At 31.3% G+C, this 10,049-nt stretch overlaps 1 protein-coding gene and 1 long non-coding RNA gene across 2 annotated transcripts in view; one reads left to right on the top strand and one right to left on the bottom strand.

Moving 5' to 3' along the window:
• Window positions 1-1,009: 1,009 nt before the first annotated feature.
• LOC118205521 (noggin-like) overlaps window positions 1,010-10,049 on the bottom strand; it is a 47,263-nt gene continuing 38,223 nt past the window's right edge. The window contains exon 4 of the mRNA XM_085815177.1: window positions 1,010-3,792. The gene's annotated coding sequence lies outside the window, so the exon portion shown is untranslated. The remainder of the gene's footprint in view (window positions 3,793-10,049) is intronic.
• The window catches only part of LOC146997603 (uncharacterized), a 56,810-nt gene continuing 54,210 nt past the window's right edge, over window positions 7,450-10,049 (top strand). Inside the window, exon 1 of the long non-coding RNA XR_015040713.1 lies at window positions 7,450-7,609. This is a non-coding gene — a long non-coding RNA (uncharacterized LOC146997603). The remainder of the gene's footprint in view (window positions 7,610-10,049) is intronic.

Here is a 10,049-nt window from a genome sequence, read left to right as displayed (position 1 = left end):
TATGGCACAAGAAACTATTTAAAATGTATTCCTTATTCACTGTTTTAGTAACTGAACTAATATATTCACTTCAAAATATTCACTATCATACTCACTACAAAATAGTAATTGAACTAATATAGGACAAGAAATTATACAGGATAAAGCGACTGTATAATTTAATGTTTTTGAAATTTTCAAATTATGCGATGTTTGGAGTATTTTTTGCAGGAGAAAAACTCGTGATTTGAAAGATTTTACAACTAAAATATGCTTTAGCAAAATTATAAAAATATTTGAAGTATCTTGAAGAAGTGTTAATTTTCAAAAATAATGCAGCTTTGATGCTTTTATACATATCGGGTTTGATAATATGCATTAAATTTATTTTACACTCACGTTAGAAACATTCAAAATAGTTTTACAGATTTAACTTTTAATTTACACAATAATTTCAAAAAGTCGTATATATATATATATCAAAGATACCTGTATTTTATATTAATTATAATCATAAATGGTAAAGCTGAGAAAAACTTCCTGGAAATCCAGTTCATCATCTGAAGAAACTTTGTGGGTAATTTTCACAGAACCAAAACTGTGAGTAATACACAAATGTACTCTTTCAAAGCTCTAATAACTAAGCTTTTTTTATATTTCATTATTATTTTGCTCAGAAGATGGCTTTATATTTTTTCTGTTTATGTTGCCCATTAGTTTCCACATAAATATAGCTGTAGTTCCTTCCATCTTTACGAAAACGTTTTGCTTCTGAAGAAGAAAGATCTTTGTTTTGTCCCTCCCAAAATGGATCAAGTTTGTGTTTATATCTAGTCTCAAATTTTACACTGACGCGTTTCTTTGAGCTATTGCTTATATCTTCAAAACAACAATAACTAAAAGTTATAGAATGAAATTTGAAGCTGCAAAAACTCATCATTGCTTGCGCAAGACTTCATCATTCAGAATCAACATTCAGTTAATATTTTACTGAAGTAACTTTTGAGCATTAAAACAATATCAGACAATAAACTTTTTTATATTATTTTATTAAACGATTTGTAGTAGTAACAAATATTCACAAAATGTTATATAAGAACACAATAATCTGACACAAAGTGTTTACAGTTGTACAAAAAAGAATTCACATAATAGAGGGCAACAATTGCAGTTATGTAGAATCTTCACATTATTTGGCTCATCAAATGAAACCTTAATACAATGAAATCGCTACAAAATATTAAAAAAAAGTTGTAATATTTCTAAGTAGGAAAAGATTTTAGGATTAAATAAATTGCATTAAAATTTGGTCTACACAAATCACTTTCTTTTTGACAAGCAAATTATTAAAAATGAATCTATACTTGTTGATGGAAAAGTTAATTTCCTTAAAAAATACTTTTTGATGCTTACCTTTTACAGTACTAAAATACGTAATAACATCCATATGTCACATTACTTCGGTACAAAACTTTTTAACAGTGAGTTTTGTAAAAATGGAATGTCGAATTTCGGAGCGTTACAATGTTAATGACTAAATGCAACAATGTTTCGTAGATGTGCACACATAATAAGCACAGTGACTTCTAGCGTTCGCATATTTTATGACTTAATGCTTTAATTATGGGTGATGTTCATGTGCATCAGGAAGATGTAAACGCCTATTCATCAATTTAAATTTTTCAGCAGTGTTATAAATCAGATTATAAAGTATTTTCTCTCTCCATTCCGCGTACCTTAACTGGATAGCTCGTGCTTAGAGTAATCGGTAGGTCCAGAGCTCGAATCTCGGCTAGGCCACCGAATATTTTTCACTTCTGCATCGATAAACCTAATGATTCTACAAGGTAGCTTTTTATATATTGTAAAAAAGCCAGTAACTTAATCGCAAGAGTAGGCAAAGTCCGCAGGGCAGTCGCGGAATGGTTAATGACCTTTCGCGGTCTGAAATTTATTCGAACTGCTTCACAATCGAGGAATTACATTACATTTCAGGAGGGAAGTTAATCTACCAGATATTAAGCAACAGTGTAAATAATTAGTATTACATACATTCGCTAACCAAAGTTCATATTTATAAGGCAAGCAAATTCTGAAAAGGATATCCGACAGCGTTGACTTACATCAAGAATGACATATAATTGGACAATCATTTTATGTTCTATATTGTTTCTATCTGGGTTTGCGCATGGGAGGGTGACTCCTCATGTGGACTTAGACACTGAATGTCAAGTTTCCTTTTCTCTTCCTTCAGTTTCACTTTTGATAGGCTTCCGTGAAAGATTTATTTGCGCAAGTAGTAGCGTTAAACTTATTAGTGACTTGCTGACAAAAATAACCCAAGCCAACCATATCGTGTATGGCAAAGAATTCCTTCATAGGTAGTATGCTTTAAAAAAAAAAAAAAAAAAAAAAAGAATCATTTGGCATGGTAATGTTTTGTCGACACTAAGAAGCTACGAAAAGAGATTTTATGTAGTTTCGGAAAACGACTTTGTTTTCATGTTAGAGACATTCAACAAAGCTTAGGGTGCTGGAAATTCTGAATTGAAATTTGAAACAGAATTACTTAATGATGTATTTTTTGCAGAAATGTTAATGAAAATAGGAATACTTATTATATAGATATGAAAATAATCTAAAATTTATGATAAAAATTAAAAAAAAAAAGAAAGAATCGAAATGCACAAAATACGTCTAATGTTTGCGAAACCTTAAAAAATTCTGGAAAATTTGCATTGCGAAAAATTAGTACAGTACTTATGAATACATACTTCATTAAACTAAGTATTATGAATACAATACTTCATTAAATTAAGTACCGTACTTAATTTAGTGAAAAGAAATTAAATTAATTTCAAGAAAGGAAACGAAAAAATGAGACATAAAGCTATGAAAATTTTAGGCATTCGGAAATTACAACCAAAACATTAATATGATTTAAATATCTAAGAATGCAATTTAAAGTTAGAAATAAAGTTAAATCTGATATCATACAGTCATAATAACTGTGCTAGTATTTGATTATTAGTATACAGGTATGAAATATAACTTTGTTACAAAGCTGTTATTTTATGTACAAGAAAATAATCCGAATGAGAAGAAACGCTTTTGATTATTAAATTGAAAAACCTAGCTCTTAAATGTCTAAAATGTTGTATTATTAAAAGCCCTCTTAAACAGTTTGCTCTACAATTTCACAAATTTATTTTAATGTTAAATTTGTAGAAACATTAGGTTATTTCGAAGCAGTTGACATGAAAAATGTGCAATGCCCTCGCGCCGAGCGTGCTGACAACTACACCACGAAGGCTTGCCAAGAAAGCGGGAGAAACACCTTATAAATTTACCTACTTTGTTTAATTTCAGAACTATTATTTCACTTCAGAAATATTTATTTCAGTAATGTTATAAATATACCAGACTTTAATTTGAAAGAACCTGTTTTATATTATAATTAGTCGGTCTCTGAGAAATGGTTTATTTCATTTACTAAAATGTCAAAATTCAAGTACCGATGATTGCAATTATGTTGATGTAAAATAAGGTTTTGTCTTCTTGATGAACAGCTGGAAACATTTTAAAATACGAAAAGCATCAAGATATTTCTAATACAATATCTGCAGTAAAGCTCTACGATAAGGCAGCAGATTCTAAAGCCATGGTAACTGTAGTTTCATGTCGCAAAATACCATCTTCGTTTGAAATCTTCATCAGCAATCATCTTTTCTTTGGCTTCTCATCATAACTTAAGTCATCCAAGATGTAGGGTTGTGCGCAGGGATTTCAAGTTCTTCATTCAATTTTATGCACCTGTTTTAAAAAATAACATATTTAAAACAAAAACGTAATTTAGCAGAACGACTTTTGTCATGAAAATTTATAATTTTAAGCGATTTCATGTGAAGTGTAGCTTAAGCTTTCTTTTATGTTTACAACTGTTAACTATCAACGAAGCAGAATTTTAAAAGTTTACATTACTCCATTAACACAGCAGTTAATCCGCTTAGGGATTGTGCTTATCAGCCTATTTAAGCCCTGCCAGTGATTCTAATTTCGTAGGGCAAGTCGGGATTCAGGGATCTTTTATAGCAAAAAGCAACGAAATTACGGTGTAAGAGAAGAAGTCAGCCATGCGGCTAAAAGCAGTCTGATTTAATTGTACAATTATTAAACTGAAGAGGCAGTGCAAGTGATGTTCTTTTGTTTTAAAACAGAGTTGTCTTTTTGTGGGTTCTCTGAATACAGTACATGGCAATAAGCTAAAAAATATACAAAAAATGTAATACTGTACAATGTATGATACAATTCATTAGATAAGCACTTAAAATAATGTGAATACTTCAGTACCAGAACACTGGTGCACCAGTACAAGTATATACATATAAGGGTACGTTGTAATTAGACTATTAGTACATTGCTATGTAACAATGTTGTATTCCTTTACTAATGCCCTTTATAAATCTGTTGCACATATATTAATACTGTAATTGTGAAGTTCCTTCCCTTAGTGAAAGACTTTTCGAGAACAGATAACATACAAACAAATAACATACTTATGAGCTTTATAAAAACTCCCCCTTTTTGTGTTTTGTTCTGTTGAAAAATGGTTTGGAAGCGTTTAATAGATGCTAAAGTTTAATTATGTATTTTTAATTTCATGATTCCTATTTCTCTAGAAAATTTATCACTATTACTTGAATGAATTGTTTGAGTCACATTGTGCTTCAAAACATTTCTTTTTCTTGTTTCATTGAATCGAATGAAAGGTTTAAAAATATAAACGTTGAGACAATTCATAAAATCTTTAAAACTGAGCTAGACATTTTGTGAAATATTAGGAAATTCTATAATATTTTTTATATTAAAAGTCAATGAAAGCAGTCGTAATCTAAACGAACAGAGTATGCGACAATGTTATACACTTCTTATCTTCTGTGTTAATGGCACTAATAAGAAAATAATTACAGATTTCTTAACAGTTCAACGGTTAGAAAACCGATATAGATAAACGGAAGACGAAAACTGGAATTTTATAAAAACACTTGCATACGCTAAAAATACTGGACATTTCTTTAAAATGTAGCGATGGAGGTTTTGAATCAATATACGTCATCATATTTGATGATAATATAAAAACGTTCTGTTTCAATCCGCTAAAGTTTTCAACTTGCAGGGTAAATACTTTATTAAGTTCGAATACTACAAATGAAATGGCTTACGCGATTTTGAAAATATGATTAATTTATAGTTATTTTATTTAGACAGCATAAAATTCCTATATGTTTCTCCACTACAATAATATATCTCAGATTTTTGACGCTGTCCCTCAAAATGTCTCGGGCCCCATCAGCGGCCGAGCGGTAAAGTCGCTGAACACTGGTAGTTCGGCCCGAGGTTTGAATCCCGCAAACGGGCTGGCTGGATAGGCGTTTTCGTGGTTTTCCTCATGTGTAACGTGTATACGAGCCAGTTTTCCTTAGAAAGTCCTCCTCGAAGGCATCCCTTTCCTTAGGCAGATAGACTTAGTGTGTTTTTCCATAATTAAATAAACCAAACCGAAAACAAAATGTCTCGAGCATTCTTCAACAATGCTATCGATTTAGTTAACTATTTTGTACGGCTTGCTCAAAAACATCGCATTAAGAAAGTTAAATGAGCTAGATGGCTTAAGTGAAAAGGCTTGGATAATATCGAATCCATGACTGTTACATATTTATTGCAGATCCGTGAAATTTCTGCAATAATTTTTCTGAGATCGACGCCATCCATAGAAATAAGATATTAAGCCTCCCTTTATTCGCGAATTGGTAAACCTGAGATTTTCCCTACATGTCTTGCATCTGTGTATTATTACTTGTTGCATTTTTAAGTATCTCAAGTTGTAACAAATTCTCAGATTCTTAGAACATAAATGAGAGATGAGCATTTCGAAACAAATACGAAATTTTTAAACAACTACGAAAACAAATACGAAATTTTTAAACAAATCTCTAATTATTCGAAAGCAAATTTTTAAAATTTAAAGTAAACAGAATGTTTTCAGAAACGTCGAATGATAAATTTTATTACTTTAAATTCCGTCTCACATGGCTAATAATGTGAAGCTTAAAGTGAATCTGGTTTTACTTTTTACAATGCATTGCTTATCCGCTTGTCGAAGTGTGTAAGTCTGTTTGAAAACTTTTACTAAATTAATTATACTAACACTCTGTCACACGTTATTTTAAAATGTTATTTGAAAATTATTTCTTCAAATATTGATACTATTGTTATTCTCATTATAAAAAATATGGAACAGCTATTAATATTACGTATGCAATATTTATGAATTTATTAGAAAATATTCATGATTTCATAAATTTTGTGAGGGTTTTTCACTGCACATTTAAACAAAATAAAATTCTTTAGAAAGAAAATGAAATGTAGTGCAAAGACCTTAACTGCTTATGAAACTTTCTCTAAAGTGTTAATAGCATGTATGAAATTAAATTATGCATGTATTCATAGACAGTTTCTTTAGTTAGATTTAAAACTTTTTCTAACCTCAAATACTATAAATATTGTATCTTACTCTATATATATCTTATGTAAAAATTTAGTTTCAGTTTTAGAAACCTGCGATTTAAAATTGGTAAAGTTTAAAAGAGTAGTAAAGATATATTATTATTCATTGAATCACATGAAAAGAAATTCCATCAAAAATTAATTTGATTATTTATTATCATGACAGTGGGATAAATTATGGGAAAATGGCTAGTAATTTTACAAAACAAGAAACGAGAAGGCAAGGGGTGTATATTAAATGTGATACATTCGCAGCAGTTTGTTTTTAATTATCATTGCTATTAAACAAGCTATTAATCATTGCTATTAAACAAGCCTGCGTAATGGTTAATGATACTGATTGCTGTAGCAATGAGCCCGGAGAAGGCAGGGTTGCCTTCAAAGGAGGCAACGGTGGCCACCTATTAGATGCTTTCAAAAGGAAATGGCCAACACTTCCGGCCCTTGTAGTGGCGCAACGCTAATGGTTATGAAATAAAGCGCTCGGTCATTAAAAAGTTACTATTCAACATGTAAAAATATCCAACGAGCTCAATCCATCTAAACATAACATTGTTATATACATTTCTAAGACTTACAAGAAGCAAGTCAGATATGTATGAAAGAATACAAGTATATAGTTGTGTCCAGTACCTCACTTTTATAATTCCATTTTCTACATGAGCAATGATTACTGCTATTAAATATTCGCTATGGTAGTATAAGAGAATCTATTCTCTCTTATCACTTAAGAACATGATGAGTTTACCGTCCACATAATACAAGACACTGAGCATCCATCAAATCTCCCCTCTTATTTTTACCCCCTCTGGCCTTTTCATCCGCCCCCGCATTCTGAAATCACATGACTCCTGAAAATACGATTGCGTGGGCGTACGTTTTATTACGTTTATTTATTTCGACACTCTGTCGGGATTCCTTCTGACTAGACCTTCATAACTAAGTCTGCGATAAGAGGGTGCACAATAGAGTGTTGCATCGTGATAAAGCTACAGAAAAGGGTTTCTTCGTCTGGTCGTACGGAACTTGATTTCTTGGTATTCTGCGTTTTTATTAGTAAATGGTAAGTTTTCATAAAAAGTTTTACATATTCTCCAGAAGTATAATTTATTTCGTAAAATAAATTACATATTCTTTACCAGTATAACTTAATAGACCTTGTTACTCTGAATAGTGATTTCAGCTATTTTCATAGATTTACTGACATTTAAAACGCAGTTCTATTAAGGAAGGTACAAAGCCTTTCTGAAATAAATTGTGATTAACGATATAAGACTCTATCCTACAAAATATAGAGATGTGATTTTCTGTTACAACCAACGATTAAAGTATATTAGCTACTACTGATTTTACTCCTATTCAAAAATTGGTAACTACACTTTTCGTTATGTCTGATCTATTTATGATCTGATGGGATTCTGAAATAACTACTTTTCGTGAAGTTTAACTACTAAATTGTTAAGTGCTAATTCTATAATTTTACTATCATTTTTCATGCTTAGATTTGCAAGTGATTAGTTTCAGAGTGAACCCGAGAAAAAACTTACAAATATTTAATAAAATGTTGAGCGTTTGATAAAAACTTTTATCCTTAGAGTCATATTTAAACGATAGTTTTGTTTCTTAGCATAATATACTGCCTAAATATAACAGTTATTTTTGACTTAAATGTTTTACTCAGTTCTTAGAACAAATAATTACTTTTTAAGCATTTTTTGTATTTATATAAATTATGTAGCACTAATGAGATGTTTAGACGAATATCGTATGGCTCTGAATTCTATAAATTTTATTTCATAATTTTAATAAGAGATAATTTTAATTTCTTTGGTTTCATGTCTCTAGAAAGTATCTCATTTTTACCTGCACACCTTAACTAGTTGCAAATGAAAACAAAATGTCTGGTTGTTTAAAACGAACCAAATAATGATTTCTTTGCAGTTTCAAAAATAAATTTTACAAAGGTTATTTTTTGAATATAATATTCATTTCGACGCGCATGATTAAAGCATGAATAAATGGAAGAAATATATCCAGCTTTTCATGTAAGAAAATTAGTGTTGAACATTAAGAATGTAAATTTACATTTATGAATGATTAAAATTTGGGTATGCTGCTATTAAATTTTTAAAATAAAATTTATTATTTCATTCACGATTCTACTTAGATAGATACAAAACGGTTTTGATAATAAACAGTAGTTAAAATGGACAATTTTCAGTTTTATTAGAAAATTTTAATAGCTGTTCTAGTTCTAATAATTACTGTACTACATCAGAATTTCATTTCGTCGTCTAGTCCAGAAGTAAAGTTATTATGAAATACCTGCACACGGTTTCAATCAAAATGTTTGACCACAATTTTTTTCTTCTTGTTGTATTCTACTAGACGCAGCTGCTTGCAGTGTTTATAGAATTGCATTCTCTAATGCTAGAATATTGTCTGTAAAATTATTTCGGTACTAAAAATTGCATAATTGGAAACTGTATATAATTACATACTGGAAATTTTTTAAGATGTTAATTTGTAAGGATCTTAAGTTTTACTAACGTTTATTTTATTTTAAATCTTTACTATCACTTCTTATTTTCTACTTCCGGCCAGAATTATAAGCGTTAAGAATTTTATGCAAAGTTTGTCTGGCGAACGCCAAGTACTTAAGTTGTGGCTTTTTGCCAAGCAAGAGAGAGAGGAAGCAGTAAGTCAACGCAGGCCGCTTACCTTAGAAGTTACGCAGTTGCTGTTTGCCTTCCAGGCCAGAGGTTTTAATCCTCTTGATAAATTAAACGTATTGTAGTGTTCACAGTCTCTGTGCTACATACGCTTCCTGTTATTATAAGGTCAATCTTCCACGTGTATTATTCTAGAGTTAAATTAGAGTTTAGTTTTATTTTTATACTTTTACGTTAGACCCCGAGTGGCGGGTCATTGTATTCCGAAGTACGGAAGATATTGTATATAGAGAAAAATAAAGGGTTTTTGTATACCCTTCGTCTGTATCCTGTCTACTTACTACAAATTAGTGAACATAGCTTTAGTAAGCTCTCTGTTCCTAGTCAGGTCCTTGTATGTTCCCGAAGATGGTTAGAAGGAACATTGAACCTGATAGTGGCGCCCAACGAAGAAGAATAACCATGGCCGAGTTTCAAGAAGAACCTGTGCTGCCTGCAGAAACGGCTCAGAATCCAGAAATGCCAGCTGCCGCCCTGGAAGGATTCGGTTACATCGTCCAGGCCATGCGCGCTTCGATGAAACCAGAAGCAACGTTTAACGGAAACTCACCGGTAACCAGTTTTTTGGAAAAATTGGATGACCACTTCATGCTCTACCCCGTGCACGAGTTTCAAAAAGTTACATTAGCTACCAGCGCTTTGAGGGGCCAAGCGCTTAACTGGTTCAAATGTATAGGCAGAAGTCTCTTGGGTCAAGCAGGAAGTCCCACCTATACTTACGAGAATTTCAAGACTGCCCTACTAAAAGCCTTCCCTGTTGTAAGGGATCGT

This window comes from Stegodyphus dumicola, chromosome 4, assembly GCF_044657685.1.
Source record: "Stegodyphus dumicola isolate Sdum_Otavi_A_Nest chromosome 4, ASM4465768v1".
In the NCBI taxonomy this organism is placed as follows: Eukaryota; Metazoa; Arthropoda; class Arachnida; order Araneae; family Eresidae; genus Stegodyphus; species Stegodyphus dumicola.
Note: the sequence above shows the minus strand (reverse complement) of the source record. Positions and strands in the feature narration are given on the sequence as shown.